Here is a 25052-nt window from a genome sequence, read left to right as displayed (position 1 = left end):
TTACTGTACATATTTCACAGTCCAATGTTCCAGAATATGCTAAGTATTTATAAATAGATATTCCTATACATACATATACAGGGAGTGCAGAATTATTAGGCAAGTTGTATTTTTGAGGATTAATTTTATTATTGAACAACAACCATGTTCTCAATGAACCCAAAAAACTCATTAATATCAAAGCTGAATAGTTTTGGAAGTAGTTTTTAGTTTGTTTTTAGTTATAGCTATTTTAGGGGGATATCTGTGTGTGCAGGTGACTATTACTGTGCATAATTATTAGGCAACTTAACAAAAAACAAATATATACCCATTTCAATTATTTATTTTTACCAGTGAAACCAATATAACATCTCAACATTCACAAATATACATTTCTGACATTCAAAAACAAAACAAAAACAAATCAGTGATCAATATAGCCACCTTTCTTTGCAAGGACACTCAAAAGCCTGCCATCCATGGATTCTGTCAGTGTTTTGATCTGTTCACCATCAACATTGTGTGCAGCAGCAACCACAGCCTCCCAGACACTGTTCAGAGAGGTGTACTGTTTTCCCTCCTTGTAAATCTCACATTTGATGATGGACCACAGGTTCTCAATGGGGTTCAGATCAGGTGAACAAGGAGGCCATGTCATTAGATTTTCTTCTTTTATACCCTTTCTTGCCAGCCACGCTGTGGAGTACTTGGACGCGTGTGATGGAGCATTGTCCTGCATGAAAATCATGTTTTTCTTGAAGGATGCAGACTTCTTCCTGTACCACTGTTGGAAGAAGGTGTCTTCCAGAAACTGGCAGTAGGACTGGGAGTTGAGCTTGACTCCATCCTCAACCCGAAAAGGCCCCACAAGCTCATCTTTGATGATACCAGCCCAAACCAGTACTCCACCTCCACCTTGCTGGCGTCTGAGTCGGACTGGAGCTCTCTGCCCTTTACCAATCCAGCCACGGGCCCATCCATCTGGCCCATCAAGACTCACTCTCATTTCATCAGTCCATAAAACCTTAGAAAAATCAGTCTTGAGATATTTCTTGGCCCAGTCTTGACGTTTCAGCTTGTGTGTCTTGTTCAGTGGTGGTCGTCTTTCAGCCTTTCTTACCTTGGCCATGTCTCTGAGTATTGCAGACCTTGTGCTTTTGGGCACTCCAGTGATGTTGCAGCTCTGAAATATGGCCAAACTGGTGGCAAGTGGCATCTTGGCAGCTGCACGCTTGACTTTTTTCAGTTCATGGGCAGTTATTTTGTGCCTTGGTTTTTCCACACGCTTCTTGCGACCCTGTTGACTATTTTGAATGAAACGCTTGATTGTTCGATGATCACGCTTCAGAAGCTTTGTAATTTTAAGAGTGCTGCATCCCTCTGTAAGATATCTCACTATTTTTGACTTTTTTGAGCCTGTCAAGTCCTTCTTTTGACCCATTTTGCCAAAGGAAAGGAAGTTGCCTAATAATTATGCACACCTGATATAGGGTGTTGATGTCATTAGACCACACCCCTTCTCATTACAGAGATGCACATCACCTAATATGCTTAATTGGTAGTAGGCTTTCGAGCCTATACATCTTAGAGTAAGACAACATGCATAAAGAGGATGATGTGGTCAAAATACTCATTTGCCTAATAATTCTGCACTCCCTGTATATATATATATACATATATATATATATATATATATATATATATATATATATATATATATATATACATGTATAGATATAGTTGTATGCAAAGGTTTAGTCACCCCTGACAATTTCCATGATTTTCATTTATAAATAATTGGGTGCTTGGATCAGCAATTTAATTTTGATCTATCAAATAACTGAAGGACACAGTAATATTTCAGTAGTGAAATGAGGTTTATTGGATTAACAGAAAATGTGCAATATGCATTAGACAGGTGCATAAATTTGGGCACCACAACATAAATATTGCATCAATATTTAGTAGAGCCTCCTTTAGCAGAAATAACAGCCTCTAGACACTTCATATAGCCTATAATGAGTGTCTGGATTCTGGATGAAGGTATTTTGGACCATTCCTCCTTGCAAAACATATCCAGTTCAGTTAGGTCTGATGGTTGCCGAGCATAGACATCTCGCTTCAAATCACCCCACATATTTTGAATGATATTCATGTCTGGGGACTGTGATCGCCATTCCAGAACGTTGTACTTGTTCCTCTGCATAAATGCAGAGTTATTTATAAATGAAAATCATGGAAATTGTCAGGGGTGCCTAAACTTTTGCATACAACTGTATCTATTGCACCAAAAAAACAATATATATATATATATATATATATATATATATATACATATATATATATATATATATATATATATAAATGTTCTAAAACCTCTTGCCCATTTCTTCTACAGCCCTCTTCCAATTCCCTAAATTTGATGTTAGTCTCATCGCCCTCAACATCTGTGCTTTTAGCATTGACCTTAATAGATGTCTAGGGTGAAAACTTTCATATCTAACCATAGTATTTCTGTCAGTCAGTTTCCTGTACATCCTTGTTCCAAACCTATCCCCCTCCTTAAATACCTCAACATCCAGAAACTCTATCTTTTGTGCATTCTACAAATCTAATCGGGCTATTGATCTTATTCAATCCTTCCACAAGATTTTTAAGACTATCCTCACTGCCTCTCCAAACAAAAAAGGTCTCTTTTAGACCTTGTATAAAACCTGCAGAATACTTGATCCCTACAGAGCTGAGAAAAATGCTATGGAGTAAAGGTAAAAGGTTAACCATTATCTTGCTGTCCAGTAGATGGAGATATAACTTCAGGTAATAAGAAAAATTACACTGCATGGGAGACACAGCAGGTACTGGCACCTGACAATCATTATGCAATCAGTGATGTGTATATAGTGGGAAGAGGGGAGTGAGACATTTAACTTGAGAAAGGCCCAGGTGTGGGCTGAAACATTGGATGTACTCACTAAAATAAAGAATAAAGATTGAGTTGAATTATAGAGCTGAGTCTTCATGAAATTTTATATATATGAATAAATAGAACATATTCTTCTATGTGAAGAACATTGGAATGAGAAACATTCATATTTTCATGTTGGGTTATCGCACTTGAGAATATGCGATCAGGTTTCACTCATTGACTTCTATCGTGCATGAAATATTATAAGTTCGTCTTTCTTAGCACATTGGGTTAGCATGTGAGCAAAAATAGTTTATTTTCAACATATAATACGATCACAACCTGAAATGCGCAAAAAGCTTTACGCTAGAATCATTACCGCAATTTCAGAGCTGTGGTTAACTGTATTTGGAAACTAAAATGTTGCACAAAAGTACACTTACACTTATAATAACACTGTCTATTAAAACATATTTTTATAACATATTGCACACAAACGTTATAAGGGCTCAAAGATACGATATCTCGGGTATTAGAAAAAAAAAAAAGCCGGCAAAGGGCTTTAACATGGGATATATATATATATATATATATATATATATATATATATATATATATATGTGTGTGTGTACATATGTATTAATGTATTTACATGTGTATATATGTATATACAATGCATTAAACAAAAGTGCATTGGAGCCTTTTCCCGTTAAGTAGGTGGAAACATGTAAAAACATATTTATGCAATATTAATATTTAAAAAAATTTTTAACTATGTATTTACTGTACATTTTTCACATTCAATTGTTAAGGACATATGAGCAGATTATGTTCTATGTATTTATAAATAGATATTCTTATATATCTCTGTGTATATCTATTCCTATATAATTTCATCTATATACAGTATCCCACAAAAGTGACTACACCCCTCACATTTTTGTAAATATTTTATTATATATTTTCATGTGACAACACTGAAGAAATGACACTTTGCTACAATGTAAAGTAGTTAGTGTACAGCCTGTATAACAGTGTAAATTTGCTGTCCCCTCAAAATAACTCAACACACAGCCATTAATGTCTAAACCATTGGCAACAAAAGTGAGTACACCCCTAAGTGGAAATGTCCAAATTGGGCCCAAAGTGTCAATATTTTGTGTGGCCACCATTATTTTATAGCACTGCCTTAACCCTTTTGGGCATGGGGAACACCAGAGCTTCACAGGTTGCCACTGGAGTCCTCTTCCACTCCTCCATGACGACATCACGGAGCTGGTGGATGTTAGAGACCTTGTGCTCCCCCACCTTCTGTTTGAGGATGCCTCACAGATGCTCAATAGGGTTTAGGTCTGAAGACATGCTTGGCCAGTCCATCACCTTTACCCTCAGCTTCTTTAGCAAGGCAGTGGTCGTCTTGAAGGTGTGTTTGCGGTCATTATCATGTTGGAATACTTCCCCTGTGGCCCAGTCTCCAAAGAGAGGGCATCATGCTCTGCTTCAGTATGTCACAGTACATGTTGACATTCATGGTTCCCTTAATGAACTGTAGCTCCCCAGTGCCGGCAGCACTCATGCAGGCCCAAACCATGACACTCCCACCACCATGCTTGACTGTAGGCAAGTTTACAAAAAGACGAAAGTTGGTGCTAAGGAATTCCCTGAATCCTAGTACAGGAGGGTCCCCCCAAAAAAAGAACCTCAAGAAATAGTAAAGCAAACAGAGAGAGTTAAGTACTGGCGCTCAACAGCTAGAGATAAGCTAAATAGTTTATAGGAAAACTTTCCTCAAATATTGAAATGAGTTATACGCTAGTTTTATATACAGAAAATAAAAAAATACATATGTATATATATATAAAAAAATAACAGGTTATATAATCCCCTTCCAGATAAGTATATTAGACTAAGCTTAAAAATAACAAATAATCTATTTGATAGTAGGTAGACTCAACTGGTCTATAATAAATGTAAATCTTATGTATACACTAGGGATGAGCTTGAAAGAAGCAACTTAACAGTGATACTCAGTATGTAATACCAATAAACTCTTCAAATAAACTATATATTATATATAAAAAAAAAAGTATATATTTTAATAGGCAAATAAAACATAAATAGCTGGATATGTTAATATGAATAAAAAGTGGCATAAAAATACTCTGGACGTCCAAGAGTGATAATAGACTAAAAACGAATTATCAGATAGTTGTATTCTAAAAAACAATAACCAAATAGTCAAATGTATTTGATATAAGATCAAGGTTCTTGCCTAATAATGGTATAACAGTACTTTTAACTGCTCTCTCTACTTCTAGAGAGAGGGGTGTAGTATTAGCAGTGTTCACACAAAGCAACATTTATTGTTATTAATAAATACATGTGTACTATCTATTCACATCCTAGCCCACTTCTAGTTGAGGCTCTCAGGCTACATCCATATAACCCCTTTAGTAAGCAAGCAAGGTAACAGTTGAAGCAGTCTCCCCCAGATGAATGCACCATCTGCTGTTAGTTGAAAGCTTAGCTATAGGCAGGGTAGGTTGTCAACACATTTTGCTGTCACCAGATATCATGAACTGATGAACAGTTTGTCCGTGACTAGGGCTCAGTCTGTGACTCACCTTACCCTCCTGTTGCCATTCAGTATGGCTCCAGTATAAAGTTGGCGATGGGGGTCCGGTTGCTATTAGTAAACCTTGTGCTTACCAGTTAAGTTCCATGTGAATATTAAATGCTACGTATACGTTCCTTTACGATATCACCTGGATACGATGTTTGCAGGTTGTCCGGTGTTTGTCTGCTGCGATAAAGTGTAGCTGCCTTGCAATGCACGTTTCACCCCTAAAGGCACAGGGCTTCTTCCGGCTTAGTCTGATGGTGTCACTGTGGATGGACGCCCTTTTGATCCTTATGACTCTGCCTTCTTTTCCCAGGTGAATTTGAAACATCCAACATCCAAAAATAAAAACATTTTATATGCATGTAAAATACATTATACCAGTTGTGGCTTTGTGTGTCTTATTTAGATTTTAACCAATTATAATCATTTACATATGACAGCACAATGAGTTAACAAATTAATAAACACCATATTCATCCGAATCTAATCAAATACATGGAATATTTTTAATTTTTAGATTTTAAACAGCAGCAACAATTTGGGGGGATATTTTGGCACACTCAATATGATCATGGGAAGGTGGGGGGTATATAGTTAACACCCTAGGAACGGAGCAAAGTTCAATTCCTCATTCATACCATTTGGCTTTAGAGAACATAAATTAACCCCTTAATGACCGGACCATTTTTCAATTTTCTTACCCTTAATGACAATGGCTATTTTTACATTTCTGCAGTGTTTGTGTTTAGCTGTAATTTCCCTCTTACTCATTTACTGTACCCACACATATTATATACCGTTTTTCTCGCCATTAAATTGACTTTCTAAAGATACCATTATTTTCATCATGTCTTATAATTTACTAAAAAAGAAATAATAAAATATGAGGAAAAAATGGAAAAAAACACACTTTTTCTAACTTTGACCCCCAAAATATGTTACACATCTACAATCACCAAAAAACACCCATGCTAAATAGTTTCTAAATTTTGTCCTGAGTTTAGAAATACCCAATGTTTACACGTTCTTTGCTTTTTTTGCAATTTATGGGGCAATAAATACAAGTAGCACTTCGCTATTTCCAAACCACTTTTTTTCAAAATTAGCGCTAGTTACATTGGAACCCTGATATCTGTCAGGAATACCTGAATATCCCTTGACATGTATATATTTTTTTTTAGAAGACAACCCAAAGCATTGATCTAGGCCCATTTTGGTATATTTCATGCCACCATTTCACCGCCAAATGCGATCAAAAAAAAAAAAAAAAGTTCACTTTTTCACAAAATTTGTTACAAACTTTAGGTTTCCCACTGAAATTATTTACAAACAGCTTGTGCAATTATGGCACAAATGGTTGTAAATGCTTCTCTGGGATCCCCTTTTTTCAGAAATAGCAGACTTATATGGCTTTGGGGTTGCTTTTTGGTAATTAGAAGGCCGCTAAATGCTGCTGCGCACCACACGTGTTTTATGCCCAGGAGTGAAGGGGTTAATTAGGGAGCTTGTAGGGAGCTTGTAGGGTTAATTTTTAGCTTTAGTGTAGTGTAGTAGACAACCCCAAGTATTGATCGAGGCCCATTTTGGTATATTTTATGCCACCATTTCACCGCCAAATGCGAGCAAATAAAAAAAAAAAAACTTACATTTTTCACAATTTTAGGTTTCTCACTGAAATTATTTACAAACAGCTTGTGCTATTATGGCAGAAATTGTTGTAAAAGCTTCTCTGGGATCCCCTTTGTTTGGCGTTGCTTTTTGGTAATTAGAAGGCCGATAAATGCTGCTGCGCACCACACGTTAATTATGCCCAGCAGTGAAGGGGTTAAATTAGGTAGCTTGTAGGGAGCTTGCAGGGTTAATTTTAGAGATCAGCCTCCCACCTGACACATTCCACCCCCTGATCCCTCCCAAACAGCTCTCTTCCCTCCCCCACCCCACAATTGTTCCCGCCATCTTAAGTACTGGCAGAAAGTCTGCCAGTACTAAATAAAAGAATAAAAATAATAAAATATTTTAGCTGTGATGGACCCCTGCCTTAGCCCCAACCTCCCTGATCCCCCCTCCAGCTCTCTAACCCTCTCCCCTACCTAATTACCGCCATCTTGGGTACTGGCAGCTGTCTGCCAGTACCCAGTTTGGCCCCAAAAACCCCCCAAAAAGTATTTTTATTTTATTTTTTACTTAAAAACTATTTCTATAGTGTAGCAGCCCCCACAATACCCCCACCCCCTCCCCCTCCCAGATCCTTTTATATTTAAAAAAAAAATTCCCTTTTTTTTCCCTTTCTGCCCTCATTCATTGGTGTCAGTGTGGCTAATGGGTGCATGTGCACGCGCGCACGCACGTGCATGCGCACCCTGTGCACATGCACGCTCACGTGCACACTCACCCCTCGTGCACGCGCACGCGCGCACCCTCACACCTGGCGGACACTGGCACCATCGCTACCGGTGCAGAGAGGGCCAAAGAGTGGCTCTCTCTGCATCGGAGGCTTGTAAAGTGGTATTTCAGGATGCCTCCATATCGAGGCATCACTGCAATACCCTCAGAGCTGCTGGAAGCATTTGTGATCGCTTCCATCACTCTGTTAGACAACTGACGTACCAGGTACGTCCATTGTCATTAACTGTTAGTTTTTGCATGACGTACCTGGTACGTCAGTTGACATTAAGGGGTTAAATATCCACTTACATTCCATTTGTAGTAATAATTTATCTAGGTTGCCACCTCTTTCATTTAACTGCACTCGATCCAGGCCTCTGAATTGTAATCTCTCTTCATCACTATTGTGATGGAAATAAGAATGTCTTTCTACACTGCTTGTTTTTATATATTTATGTTTTATATCTCTTTTATGTTCCTTAATTCTTTCTTTCAATTCACGATAGGTTTTGCCTATGTAATATCTGGGGCAATTACACTGAAGCATATAAACTACACCTTCTGTTTTACATGTTATATGTCCTTTTACTTTATGTGTTTTACCTGCAGTGTCACAGAACATGTTACCCCTCAACAGGTTATCACAGACAGAACATTTTGTACATCTGAAGTTGCAATCTCTCTTTTTGTATTTATTTAGCCATATTTTGCTATCCTGGTCTTTGAACAAGCTACTTTGTCTAAGTTTATCCTTCAGATTTGGTGCTCTCCTAGCTGTAAGATTTGGTCTTGCCCCTACCATTTTTTCTATTGACTTGTCTAAAGTTAATACATGCCAATGCTTTCTTAAAATGGATGCCAAGCTACACCATTATTCGTTAAATGTACTTATGAATCGGATGAAATTATCATCCTCGCTTACTTTTGGTTTATAGAGTAAGCTATCTCTGTTGCTATCACGTGCTTTACAAAAAGCCTGCTTTCAGGTTTTTTGAGGATAACCTCTTTCTTTAAATCTTAACTCAAGGGCTTTGGCTTCCGTTTTAAAACTATCTATGCTAGTACAATTCCTAAGGGGCTTTAAGTATTGACCCTGGGGTTTGTTTTTTAATAAATGTGGCAGATGATGACTATCAGCATGGAGTATTGTATTTCCAGCTGTACTTTTTTGAAATGTTTCTGTGATAATTTCAGTATCACCTTTTTGATTTTCAAATCTAAGAAGGCTATCTCACTTTTACTCCAGGAGTAAGTAAATTTTAAATTGAAATCATTGTTATTTAGTCTGTCCATGAAATCAGTCAGTTGCTCTACAGTCCCTTCCCAAAACATCACAATAATAGGGTTGCATGTAAAATGTTTCTATTTTTGGATGTTGAATGTTTGAAATTCACCCAGGAAAGAAGGCGGAGTCATAAGGATCAAAAGGGCATCGATCCACAGTGACGCCATCAGACTAAGCCGGAAGAAGCCCCGTGCCTTTAGGGGTGAAACGTGCGTAGCAAAGCAGCTACACTTTATCTCAAACACAAAAAACACCGGACAACCTGCAAACATCGTATGCAGGTGATATCGTAAAGGAACCGTATATGTAGCATTTGATATTCACATGGAACTTAACTGGTAAGCACAAGGTTTGCTAATAGCAACCGTCCCCCCATCGCCAACTTTATACTGGAGCCATACTAAATGACAACAGGAGGCTAAGGTGAGTCACAGACTGAGCCCCAGTCGCAGACAAACTGTTCGTCAGTTCATGATATCTGGTGAGAGCAAAATGTGTTGACAACCTACCCTGCCTATATCTTAGCTTTCAACTAACAGCAGACGGTGCATTAGTCTGGGGGAGACTGCTTCAACTGTTACCTTGCTTGCTTACTAATGGGGTTCTAAGCTACATTAAGGATCTCCCTCAAACACCTGTGGATGTGAAGTATACTAACATTGGGACATAACTGTGGGTGTACATAACCCGATACCGGTGAATAGGTGCAAATAACCAACAGGGAGCTCCCTGATTTTTTCTTTTAAAGGGTACCCTTTATTATCTACTGTGATCTAAGTTTTTGATATCGCTGATGTGGCTTATTATTATTATTATTTTTGTGAATGGTTTGCTTTTGCAAACACTATACTCTTTTTTGATTAGCAATAATGAATTTGCATAAATATTAAATGATGTATTACAATGCAATCTTTAATGGTGTTTTCACTAATTTTGTCTTAATATGACCTTATATAGTTTGTGCCAGAAAAGGGTATGCTTTTAAACCACCAGTGGAGGGTATATATTTATTATTGCCACATATAAATAATAAATAAGACATTTCAATCCACAGTCACGCAGAAAGTATATTCACATTCCTTTTGCACAAATTGTAGATCAACATATATCATCTACTTGATCACTTGCTTGGCTTGTGACAAGCAATATGTAGGTTCTCGAGAAGCAAGCGAGGCATCCTGACTACAGGGGCTGCCAAGCATTTTGTAGAAGTCCATCATGGAGATGTCAGAGACCTTACAAGGAAAGTCATAGACCAAATTCCAAAGAGACTCCGGGGAGTAGATAGATCCAGGGATCTCCTTAAAAAGGAGGTTTTCTGGATCTTCACCTTGGGGACCAGACAACCACTAGGTCTAAATATAGAAACAGACATTATCAACCATTGGTAAACCAAGCAGACATCTCTCCTCTCTGAAATTTAAAATCACAAAATTAAATAATCACAAAATTAAATAATCAAATATAATAACCAAATATGAATATTCAACTACTACACAGAGGTTATGTTGAATAACTATTCTTACAGCAGAGGAATTCTGAGTAGTTTATATAATATAGGGGTTTCCACCTGATTTTAATAAATATAATTGACTTGGAGCTTAGCCTTTAAACTTAAAATTAACTGTTTATTTTAGTATTGAAGTACTATATATATCCCCTATACCTAGTCAAGATTTAGGATAATGTGCTTTTTTGAGCAATTAAACAGTATTTACCATAATAGCATTCAACATAGTAACTAACATGAATTGGCTATTAAGGGAATATACATATGTATAATATGAATTGCCAGTGGCCAAACTAACTTTTCATTTGCCTAAATTTGCACGCAAGCCTATAAGTGTATACATACATGTATCCTTAAAGACAGTGGAGGCTCCTCCATTTGAGCACACTCGCACGTGCCCCCCCCAGCATCCCTGAAGAAAAAAAAAAAAACTGAAAAAAAAATATAATTTTTCCAATATCCCCCTATTGAAAAAATTATATTATTTTTACCCCCAGAAAAAAATACAATATAAACTTATTTTCTTTTTTTAATTTCATTTATTTAATGATGTACTTGTGTAAAAGTTACAGTATAATATTATTTTACAGTTTACACAATACAGTATTACAGCCTGTAGCCTGGCCCCTGTACTAAATTTTACTCTATCTAAGCCCTAACCGCACGTGCGATAGCTAAACTATGCCACTGTGCTTTGCGCATTCTAAAATTGCCTGCTGCGCAGCTCCCAGCCTCCCCATCCCCATAGTGAGCTGTTCGCACACTTCAGCCTGTGCGAGGGGTGGGAGGTGTTAGAGAGAGACAGGCAGCAGGCCAGCAGCAGCCAGTGACAGAGAAGAGCGTCATCACTCACAGTCACGTGATGACGCTCGACAAGCTCCTCCCAGCTCAACGGCGCGAAATCTCATTGCGGAGATAGTCATTGAGCTGAGAGGAGCTCAAACACTGTATGCACGAACCAGAGAGACCTAACATTCATGATAGCAGAGGACCAAGGTAGGGCAGCATTTTAGTTTACAATTTATTTCTAGGAACAAAGCTGTCTGCCAGGAAAATGTACACATGCTTCAGCTCAGCTGAATAAGACCGCAGTGAAAACTAACTCCTTTGCTTAAGTTAAACAGATTAACGATCTTGTATCTCCTCTCCCTCCGTTTAACACATCTGTTATAGTCTGCCCTAATCTAGCCTAGCAGGCGATACTTCAGCTGGTGAGCTTGCCCTGAGCGGTCGTGTCGTGCACGCACAATGCTGACAAGGCAGTCGGGGGATATCCTTGTGAGTACTGTCACAGACCGGCTCCTGCAGACCTGCAGACTAACACTGCCCTAATCTAGCCTAGCAGGCGATACTTCAGCTGGTGAGCTTGCCCTGAGCGGTCACGATGTGCACGCACAAAGTTTTTAAAACATTTGCTAAGGTAGGAAGAACCAGCTGTACATATGTATTTTTAGGGACTTTTGTTGCGCGCCAACACTGTCAGTATTTAGCGCGGCTCCATGTAACGTTCTCGGTTCACACAGCTGCAGTATGATGATAGGGCTGTGGATGAGGGAAATTAAGAACGTTTAGAACCTCTGCTCCAGTGCAAGCCATCCCCTCCTTAAGTCTGAGGAGCAGCAGGCACAAGCTGCTGAGGAGCGGCCAAACCCTGCAGAGAAAAAACGAAGTATATGCATCACTCCCTATGTGAAAGCTAGCTAGGACACTCCACCCCAGCGGTTACTCCAAAGATAACCCTGTGAGTGACACATGTAATAAAATTAAAAAATGACATCTCCATACTATAATCCAGCCAATCCTTCCTTTGCAGACATTGTCTAGCATTTTTTTCATTAAATTGCATAAAATCTTTTGAAAGTTATGACATGTTCCTAAAACGGACAAGAAACCCCCAAACAGTTTGAAAGCATTAGAAAGTATGAATCACATAAAAATGAATTGCTCTCTATGAGCAGATATTGTTATTTTTTTTTAGAATTTAACCCCTCCATTGGGCTCACTAAGGTCTACCTGGGTAGGATATTTAGCCATACACATACATCCCACACTAGCACAATTTGATGCCGGTTATGTCTTTGCAGACAGCTAAGGCAACTATGGATATGGGGCTGACAGTGTGTTGTATGAGTGTGTGTTTTGTATTAGTGTGTGTGTGTGTTGTATGAGAGTGTGTTTTGTATCAGTGTGTGGTATGAGAGTATGTGTTTTGTATTAGTGTGTGGTGTGTGTGTGTGGTATGAGAATGTGTTGTATGAGAGAATGTGTTTTGTATTAGTGTGGTGTGTGTTATGAGAGTTTGTTGTATGAGAGTATGTGTTTTGTATTAGTGTGGTGTGTGTTATGAGAGTTTGTTGTATGAGAGTATGTGTTTTGTATTAGTGTGTGGTGTGTGTGTGTGTGGTATGAGAGTGTGTTGTATGAGAGTATGTGTTTTGTATTAGTGTGTGTGGTGTGTGTGTTTTGTATGAGAGTGTGGGTAGTGTGGGTCATGAAGGTCTTGGGGAAAAAGTTTGAAGAACCTTTTGATTAAACCTATTTTTTACTTTGTAATTTTCCTGGCCATAGTGCTATAAATTACATTTTATTTACACTAAAAGGTATGACTCAGCAAAATCACTCTATGGGTGGGCTGCTTTTGCCACAGTGGGTCAGTCATGTGTTCCTCATGGGATGGGCTTGTTTTGTCACTCTAAATTTTCGCACCAGGGCAACTTTCTAATTGGGTGAAAAATAGTCTGCTCTACTCCTTACATACAGTTCTAAAATTGCCAAGGCTAAAAGAACAGTTACTGCTGCCTTAGGTTACTTCCTCAGAATGTATGTATGCATGTGTGTGTGTTTGTGTAAATATGTGTGTAATATATGTGTTTATAAATGTATATGTGGTTGTGTGTGTGTAAATGTGTATATGTGTAAATATGTATTTGTGTGGGTGTAAATGTGTGTGTGTAAATAATGTTGTTGTTTTTTACGAATCAGGACAAGTAGATTGTCATGAGGGACAAGTAGATTGGGTTCCCGCTTTAGTCCCTTGGACAAGTAGTTTATTTTTAAATTTCCACACCCCTGGTGCTTTGTTTGTCAGTATTTTTTATATTTTTATATGTGTGTGTAAGTATACAAGTTTGTTGTGTCTATACCCATTTGTGTGTATGTGTTGTCTGTGTGTATAAATATGTGTAGATCTGTGTGTGTGTAAGAAATTTTATCATTGTTAACCCCTTATGTGAATGCATATTTACCAAACCTTTACACAGTTTACCTCCAGAATGACAGCAGGTTAATTGCACCATTAAAAAAACTAATAAAAACCCAAATAAATATGCAAACATAAATCAGAAAATGTGCTGCAGTCCAGTTAGTTATATGCCTTTACTATTAATAGAAACAATAATTTGTGTGCAACAGCAAAGCACACTGAAAGGAACAATGAGACTATCCTATGTGTGTGAATGTTTATGTATGAATGCATGTGTGTGCGCATGTATGTATATGTGAGAGTTTGTGTCAGTATTTTTATATGTGTATATATATCCTTGTGTCTGTATGTGTGTGTAAATATGTGTATATCTGTGTGTATCTGTGTATTTTTGTGTCTATATATATATCCATACACGCACAATAAAATGGGCGGAGCCATCTGAGGGGCGGGGCTAGTGCTCCCCCATCTTCAAAAGTCACCAGCCGCCACTGCTTAAAGACAAGCCAGAGGTAATAGGTTCTCAGTTCTCACATACAAGTTAGGTATCTTAAGCTTCATATATTTATACGCTTATATATCAGTAAGTAAATGCCTATTATATATTATCACAGGTGACACAGTGAGTAGGAGGTCAGCAGTTTGTTTTCCTTTATTGCTCCCCACTCCCTCCCATATACATATATGTAAGTGTATTTACAATTATATACCTATACACTCACATACCTCCGCTGTCCCTCCTATACAAGTTAGGCTATTGTTTAGCAGGAACGGGCCCCAACGTCCAATCACAAGTTAGGTAAGCCATTGAAAGTTTGCATAGGAAGAATGGGCAGTATGCAGTCTATGAGTAAGAGCTGAAACGCGTCAGACAAGCCCATCTTTGTGCTCCTAACAGCCCTTACATCCTGGCCATAGCTACAATTTCTACCTGCAAAGAGTTTTTCTTGTTTTTGCAGTGTATTTGCTGTTTTTACTTATGCTACTTCTTAATAAAGAAACTCTTGTTTTGAGCTGTTGTCCGGACTTCCCTTTCTATTTATATACACATATATATATATACATATACCGTATTTTTCGCTCCGTAAGACGCACTTTTCCCTCCCTCAAATTTAAGGGAAAATGTCTGTGCGTCTTATGGAGCGAATGCAGGCCCTGCACTTGCATATTTAGGCTATTTACCGTTAGCAGGGTTAACAGTGGCAATGGTGTCACATCCCCTAATTGGTTGCACTGTCTTGCTGAGTTCCACTTCCTGCGCGCGGGGCACAGGTTATCTGTCACTGTCTGAGAAGTGAATGAGGAAGCGCTATAGGACGGTGCCGGAGCAGGGCAGAGCTTTGCAGCCGAGACTGGGGGCAACGGAAGCTGCTGTGTGAAGGCCCGGGGATCTGCTGCAGCTAGTGCTACTGTGGAGCAGAACTTATCCAGGTGAAGAACACTGGCAACAGGTGAGCCATATGCTGCCAAAAAATGCAGCACATAGTTTTACTGTTTGTGGGCTGGAGGAGCAGGTAAATTTTTTTATATACCGGTATATACCAGTAAGAATTTAAATGTGGCCCTTAATGTTTTAAAAATTGGCATTGCGGGTTAGGGGTTTAGGGTTAGGGTTTAGGGTATTAGGGTTAGGGGTTTAGGGTTAGTGGTTTAGGGTTAGGGGTTTAGGGTTAGGGTTAGCCCCCTCCCCTTGGCACATCAGGCATCAGGAAATAGAAATTATATTATATATTTTTTTTCTTGTTTTCCTCCTCTAAAAACTAGGTGCGTCTTATGGTCAGGTGCGTCTTATGGAGCGAAAAATACGGTATATATTAAACAACGTACGTTCCAGACAAATAGATCAAAAATTCAAAACCTCATTCACAGATGCACCAAGAATATTTATAGGGCTAATATCATTTTAAATTTATTTTTATATATGGCAAATGCCCACATATCTCATTATATTTAAAATGTAGCTATGTTTTTAAAAAAAGGCCATAGAGCTCTATTTAATTGCAAACTTTGAATCTAATTATTTTATTAGTTTTGGCTGTACATTTGTATAATTTTTTTTCCTGAATCCTTAGAAAAGCTATTAGAAAAAGAATGTAAACCAGGGCATCATCAATCAAATCTACACTAAGATCATTTGTATAAGCTAAATATTTATTGGCCTTAAAATTCACATTGTTATGATATCAAACATTTTGCCTCCAACTTCCACTTGTAAGCTCTCTAAGGGCAGGGCCCTGTAATCCTTCTGACTGAGTCTGCCTTCCCTGTCTTGTCTATATTACCCCTGTGTCTTTCAGTAGCTAAACTGGAACCTGGGGCTTTGCGTAAGTGTATAGACTACATTAATGTTCTGTCACTGAATTTTCTAATAAAAAATGAAGAATGACTTAGTGTGCATTTAATAATGAACTCTTCTAGATATGTGACCACAAGCCCCTAGGATATTAATGGGCATGTATCCAAGCATGTGGAAATGATTAACTGTTATAGTGTATGTATTGTGCAGTCATAATAGTTTTGTAGGGCATTAAATCTATCTTAGTTTCTAAGTAACAGAAAAATATCTTAGCTGAGATATGCACAGAACCCATATCAAGACTGCACAAAGAATTATCTCTCATTATCTATTGCTAGTTATTAGCAAAATATGTGGCAGTATATATATATAAGTTGAAGATATTACTTTCTATACTAAACAATTTTCATCTGGTATTTCTTATATTGTAGTCTTTGAAGTGGAGCTCATTATTCTAACCTTGATTTATCTAATGTCTGCTGGATATTGACTATTGATCTTTAGAAGCATTGGCTGCTATAGCACCATCAAATATGTTTCAGACCCTTGACCAATTCTCTGAATTAGAAAAGTACATTGAAATATACTTAAAGGCTCATTAAACTGGACATTTCTACAACATATAAAAATGTTTAATTATTGAAAGTGAAACTATTGCAATATAAATGCATTATTTATTTTACTTCCTTATGATGTTAATATATCTGAAATTTGTGCTTGTTAAACTTTCTTTAAGGGAGGTTTGGGTTAATACTTTTAGCTAATTTTCTGTAAGTGTTTATTTACTCCCCTCCTCCTTCACCTTCTCTAGTGATTTGCTGTTTTAAAATGGATTATCAGTTTTGCATCAACTATCATGATAGAAAATGCATTCTTTGCAATAGCAGTGTGCATACTAGGTTGTTTAAGTGAATACTATTGTGAATATATAAATACATTTTTATATTAAGCTATTAGATGGAGACTAGAAAGGAATTTGTGTGTGTTTGTTTAAATACCCGTTGAAGGTCAAAAGGCTTATCGAATTATTCGAGATCCTTTTCATGCTAGCAACAGAATATTTACCCTTTTATCATCTGTGAGGCGTTATAGGAGCTTAAAAGGCAAATCAGCTAGGATTCGGAATAGCTTTTTCCCAAGAGCCATTACCTTGCTAAATTACAATTCTTAAATTTTCTTTTATGTACATATTTTTAACTTTTTATTTTTTTATTTCTTTTTAATCTTTTTACGAATGGACCTCTTATTTAACAACAGAGAAAGTGCTGAATTGATGGTTGTTTAACTTAATTTAACAGATTATTCTGTCAATGGTCTTAATTCACTCTACTATTATTCTACATAATTCACATCACATTCATAATGTAAATTCACACTAAGGCCTCTATTTATCATTGGTCTTGCAGACATGATCCGACCGTGCGGATCAGGTCCACAAGACTTCGCTAAATGCGGAGAGCAATACGCTCTCCACATTTAACATTGCACCAGCAGCTCACAATCGGCCACCAGCAGGGGGTGTCAATCAACCCGATCGTCCTCAGACTCGCCAGAAACACGGCCCTTCAAGCTCCGTACGGAGCTTGATAAATATGGGACATAGTGTCTACTTACTATTTTCTATTTAACTATTTATTACTCACTATTACATGTGTTAACACTTACTTGTGTATTAGATATACACACGTGTGATTAAGAATGTGAACATTTTCTTATATTGTATTTTATACACATATACATATTTCTTTGGTATAGAAATAATCTTTGCACTTGCACTTTATTACACTGCATATTGTACTTTATTTTTTGTGGTATGGAAACTTTTTGCACAAGTCATCTGATTTTTCTCTTGTCCTTTGTCAGATTTACCATTATAGTACTACTTTGTTTAAAGGATAGGTTAGATATTTAATTACAATTTCGTTGGCTCTGTTTTCTACTCTGTACAATGACAATATATGAATCTAATCAAACCTAAAATCAAATATTACTAATTAACTAGGCTAAATCAGTGCTAAACCAATATAAGTAATTTAAAAGAGCAGGCTACCCCAGTCTCTTTCCTTAACATGTGCAAATAGAGTTGAAGCTATATATGTGCATTAGTTTGTGATTGGTTAGTAAGGAATCTTTTGTACTGGGGGACAAGGGGGAAATTAAAAAAACATAAAACAATATACTCATTTGACAAAATTCTTCTCAGACATGAAGGTGAATTATCATTCAGCTTAAAATGTGTATTTAATATCCCTTTAAAAACATAGAAATTCAAAATAAATTATTGTAAGGTAAATTTGGTTTAATATTGGAAACATATTTTTAAGAAAAATAAAATAATTTGTAGATTTACAGCATATTTTTCATTATGGTTGTAATTTGCTTGTTGATCAAAATTTTAAAAAACAGCATCTGTATTTCACTCATTTAAAAGAACTGCTAGGGGCCTAAATGTCTTTGTAAACCATTGTATTTTGGGTCGCCAAAATTAAATATGTGTATATATGTTAAAAAACTTCAAGGTCAAAGCAAAGAGTTAGAAAAAGACATGGATAAGTTAACTGCAGGAATAACTCTGGAAATGTTACCTACATTTTAGCTTCTAAATTGATAAGAGATTTACAACCCACAGTTAATATTAGATTCATCTTGTCTTTGTTATGAGACAATATATAAGACATCTTACATTTTCATGTAAAGAGGAGCAAAAATCATTCCATAAAAAATAATGTAAAATTAAATTTTTAATTAATTTTCTGAATATTTATTTAATTTTCTTGTAAAGGAAAACACAAGTTATTTTTGGGAGTACTAAAATTGTAAGTAAATTTGACAAGTGTTGGGTATTATAAATATTTATTGGTCAGACTGGATTACAACCTTTGTACATCACAATTTGCATAATTTCTCAAGATACATCCTGTATACAACCACAAAAAAACATGACATGTTTTTTTTTACATAAAGTAAAAACATAAACAGATTTACAGGCATATTTCTATACAATTCAATTTATTAATCTGATTTTTACAACATTTTAAAATAAAACTGTCTCCAACTCAGAATAAATTAAAGATAAAAAAAAGGAAAAAAAAAGAAAAAAAAAAGAAATACATAAATAGAATGAAATAAACAAATTTGTTTAGACCTCCATCAATCCATGCAACATTCACTGTGAAAAAAAAACATTTAATTTTTTTTATAGACAAACACAGGATTTACGTAATTCAATTGATAGTTTTTGTTTTGTTTTTTACATTTTCCTTATCTATTGTTTATTCATAAGGCTTGCTGTACAGGTCTTTAATGTATGACAACAAACACGCTAGTCAGCCACTGCTGCATTACCATCTGAGCACATCACTGTACGCTATACAGATAAAAATGAATGCTCACATTCACATGCTGAATGTTTGATGGAATTTTAACTCTTATTTTTATTTTATTTTGATTTTTTTCATCTAATAGAAAAAAATGTATATTTATTTACATGATATCAAAATAAAGGAAATTACATATTTGCTTTGTACGTACAGAGAATGAGTCCTTTCACTCTAAATCCATGATATATTCACTTTTTAATGTAATATTTAAAGTATTATAACAATGACGTCAATATTATTATTTGGATTTAAATAGACAGTATTCACATTTCTATGACCAGTTTTTTATGGTGCTAGATATCTGACAGGACATTACTTATCTATTGTTTGTTTGTCAGTTATTTTTTGTTTTTGTGAATTTCCTGTGCAATATTATATTAAAAAAATGGGTAAATCTGAAACGTAATATAATTTAATCTACTGCTAGATATATTGCGGATAGCCTTTAAAAGTAATTGAATAATTCCTACAAATTATTTTTTAAATAGTAACCCAAAAAATAATTATTGCAAATGTATTTTTGGTCTGTCTTCAAAATACCAGGCATTACACAAATTTAAGGACATTAAAATTAAAGTTTCTATCCATAGTATATACCAGCAGTTGAGTGCTGTATTTGAAAATATCTGCATACAAAATAAATGACTAATAGGGGCCTATTTATCAAAGCGTCAACTATGTTGCATTTGCTGGCGTCAATACGCTCGCGAGACATCGCTGCCGCGGATCTGAATATGATCTCCTTATTTATTAAAAAAAACACATCAAAAACACGCAAGTCAAGTACGGTGCGAAGAGCATTGGACTGGTGTTAACTAACATTCATCGATGTCGCGGTTATTCTGATTTTTCCCAACTTTATTTATACAATTTCATTTCTGTCCATGAACAAGCACAGTTCTCTAAAGCTAATCTTTTATTTTTCATCTGTTAATGTCAAAGAAATAGATTGGTTTATACCTCAACAAACAATATCTCCTAGAAAGTTATTTTTATATTGATTTGTTATATTCACAGAAATTAATGTGTATTTGTATTTCTAGGACTCATATTTTTTATTTATTTTTTAAATTATTATTTGTACATATATCCTTGCACATACTTATATACAGTATATATATATACACATGTGTGTGTGTTATGTCAGAAATCTTTTGCAAACATATTTACATGTCCCTAAGTTCCTTTTTTTGTTCTAAAAAATGTTGTCTGTCATATCTCTGTGTTTATTTATACCACTATATGTATATATTGTAAATGTATTATTAGTCTGAACAGGAATAATTGCGAATATATCATGTAATCAGAGTATCATATGTATTTATTTGCAATCAATGGATATTTTAAAGGGATATGAAAGTAAAAAATTAAGTTGCACTAGTGGGAGCTAGCTGCTAATTGGTGCATGCACACATTTGTCTCTTGTGATTGGCTAAATAGATGTGTTTAGATAGCTGCCAGTAGTGCAATGCTGTTCCTTCAGCAAAGGATAACAAAAGAATGAAGCAAATTTGATAATAGAAGTAAATTGTTTAACATTGTATGTTCTATCCAAATCATGAAAAAATATTTTGGAGTTTCCTGTCCCTTTAAGAGCTGGGCCAGTTTTCTCTCTGCACCTGTCTAACCCCTCCTGATTGCAATCTATTTTTTTTTAAAAACACCCCTTCACATGTGTTATAAAATGTATATAATATGACATTTCTTACTGAAAAAGAAATTCAAGAGAAGGAAGAAATACACTAAAAATAGCATGCCAGTATAGAGGTGATTTTAATTCCTGTTGTATCTGAATCATTACAGTTTAAAATTAAGTAGGCTATCCCTTTGAGCTATCAGCTTAAGATTCAATTGAATCAAACATCAATTCAAATTCTAAAATCCGTATCTAAAATATTACACTGTGTGTCCTAATGTCAGCATCAATGTTTATCTTTAATACTAATTACACATATACATATATATACACATACAAGTTCTGATGAGTGATCAATGACACAAGTATCGAGCAATTTGATTAGTTAGTGATAGTTTATAATGTGTATTTCAATCAGATTGGCAGATGTCATAAATCATGTGATTATGCATATTCCAATCAAAAGTGGTGGAAAAATTCACTAGTGTGTGGGTTAATTAGGAGTTTGTGTCATAATTGGTGCGAAAAGTGTTGAGTCAAATATGGGGTGAAGTTGAGAGTGGGACTTGTATTACATGTCTTAAATATATTCAAGGCCCATATACAGAGATGGCAGAAGCTCTTTTTATTCCAAGAAAATTGGTTCTGACAAGAGGTCATAATTTAAGGTTGGAGGAAAGGAGATTTAATCTCCTGCAACGGAAACGTTTTTTCACTGTAAGAGCAATAAAATTGTGGAACTCATTACCAAAGGAGGTAGTGAATGCCAATACCATAGATACATTTAAAAATAGTCTGGATAAATTTCTGTATATAAACAAAATTCATGGATATGATTTCTAGTATTAAATGGGTCACATTTTAATGGGGTTATTTAAGCTTAACTGGAGCTTTTTGTAAGTATTTTAGATTTGTATAGGTTGAACTCGATGGACTTCAGTCTTTTTTCAACCTTATCTACTATGTTACTATGTTACTATGTTAAAAATGGTGCACATAGATTCAACCCATCCAAAAAAATGAAGCTACCTATATTATGTTGTGTATTTATTTCATTATTATCTCTATATCTATTAGTGCAACAAGTTTGGGGCAAAACTTTGACCTGAATATGTAGAAATAATATTGCCCCCTTGCTTTGTAATGAGAGACAAAGTTGTAGCATAATCCATAAGTAGTAATGTATTTTTCATTTGTATCTCTATATCTACTAGTGCACCAAATGTTGAACTATAATATTGTTTGATTTAGAAATGGTATACAATTTTAATAGAGTTTTTAATTTACTTTTATTATGTGATATACTTCATTCTCTTGCAGAATCGAACATAAGCTTTCTGTGTTTTCCGACTCCCATTGAGTTCTATGGCATCTGCGACCTCAAGGATGGAGGATTGAAAATTAGGTACACTGAGTCGGAAAAGACGCGAGCGTAAATGTAGAATATTTGATAACTTTGTGAGAACTTCAAAAAGTGTTGAATAGGATGGTGAATGAACACAATTCCACTCGAATACAACGGTTTTCAACTCGCATTGATCTGCGTCGGATTGAGATTGTGGGATCGTATTTTAAGTCACAAATTTTAACATTTGCCGATCTTGACGCTTTGATATCTACGGCGGATCAATCTAGCAACATTTACGATGCGGAATTCCAGCGTATTTTCAGTTGACGCTTTGATAAATATACCCCATCGTATTTAAACAGTCATTTTGTTAGCAGTTTAGTGGAACACTCCTTGAGAACAATACATTATGTTTTTATGATTTCTCTAACCAGTCAGAGACCACATGAAATCACTGTAAGTAGCAAGTAACTGCTTTAGTTTTACCAGAATCTATAGGGAAGTGGGAAAGGTATAATCTGCCGAGTTATATTACAGGAAATGTAGTGAAAATAAAATACACTGCATTTGTTTTTTTGTTTTTTTACTACCCTTAATTAAATTATTTGTCTTTAACTTGTTTGAAAGCGTCAAAACCATTGTTTTAGTAGTAGGACAAACTGACATTTCTTTCTAGGTGAGGTAAAGAGTTTAACAAACTTCAAGTGTTTTTAAACCATTACATTAAAAAACAGACTATTTTTTTCATGTTCAAATGGAAACAATTAATTGTCTTTTAATTCAGATATTTTTATTACTTGATAAAAAAGTATCCTGCCAGAAAACTTTCACAGATATGCCGTAATATATGAAACTGTATTTAATAGACTGTTCACTACTTGTAGAATTAACAACCTCATGCACACTCTGTGAGGCAAGAATGATTCTATACCGATAATGATATCATAGTTGTAAAATTATAACAATAAGAACAATGTTGGGTTATGTTTGAGAGTTTATGTTTATTGACCGTCTTTCGCTAAGACTTTTCCAAACAATTGTATGGCTCTACTGCACCATAGTAATGTAAATACTGTCTCTTTAACATGCAAATATGTATAATATTTTTTTCCTCTCATTTAACATCCATGAATTGAGATTTCCAAACAAGGCAAAATGATGTTGCCATTAAACATATGTATAACAATGATGTGTACAATATAAATTTCTTTCGTAAGTAAACACGCATACTGTGCTTTTACGTTTATGAACATTAATTCAACTTAAACCTCTGCTCATTTAACTGAATAGTAGAGAAAGTAAAATTTGATTTGCCCTTGCATATAAATAAACATACTCTATCTCGGCCATATACATATAAAATTAATATTAATAAATGACTATTAATTAACAAATTCTTAGATCTATGTAATTACTTCTAGGAGAAGCAAAACCAATAAACACTATAAATGTGTTCAAATATATGTGCAAAATAAAAATACTGGTACCTGGTTTCTGTTTTTATTTTTATTACACAAAAGATTTTTTTTTTACAAGTTTTTTTTTTTCTATTTTATTTTATTTTTCACTCACAGGAAAAGCATTGAGACATCAATGTTGCATAGAACACCCCTATAACAACTTAAGATTTTGGTCTAACATAAAGTTGGCACACTTCGGAAGCATATTGTAACCACTAAAAAGTAATTGTTGCACCAAAACAAAAAGAAGTTGTCACTCGCTCTATACGACAGACGGAAAATGCATCTGTAAGATTTAAATTGTTCAGGAGATTCTAATTTCTAAAATATGTTAACTGTGATAAAATTATTGTAATGCATTTCTTAGTTCATATACACAATATATGACTAAATGCTATGTAATAACAACTGGTATTGTATTGTGCATTAGATACCAAGGTGATAACTCAGTGGAATGTAGTGTGTCAAATTATAGAAGCAAAGCTTACATTAACTTTGCTAATTCAAAGATGCTTACAGATTTTCTAGCAATAATCATTACTTGTGCCATCACTTAGACATTAAATTCCCATAGCAACCACAGGCATGCACTGCAGTTTTAATATTAAAGTCCTGCATGGAACAATTATATAGAAAATTGAACATCTTTTAAGACTTAAAACTATATATTATTTTTTTAAACACATACCCCTCAACCCCAGAAAACTGGAGGTTGACATATTCTTAAATCAGCTCATTGGATATGTATTGTCTTGATTTTTTGTTGTTATTACTATTTATTTTCTGACTGTATATGTGTACACTGTTTGCCACTGACAAGGAATTTTCAACATAGCAATAATTTAAGACTTCCTCCAGAGTTATTAAAATAAAGAATATAGCAGCTATTCAAAGATTATGTAGATGCCTCTCATTTAATTGGATGCATAAACAATTCTCTTTATTATTATTTTAATTCCTATGCAAAAAAAAATCATCTTAATTATAGTAATAAAGATTTATTTTCTGATATACATAATATTCTGATGTTGAATATCCAG

This window comes from Bombina bombina, chromosome 6 (assembly GCF_027579735.1).
Source record: "Bombina bombina isolate aBomBom1 chromosome 6, aBomBom1.pri, whole genome shotgun sequence".
NCBI lineage: Eukaryota > Metazoa > Chordata > Amphibia > Anura > Bombinatoridae > Bombina > Bombina bombina.
The sequence above is the reverse complement of the archived record's forward strand: the minus strand, read 5'-3'. Positions refer to the sequence as shown.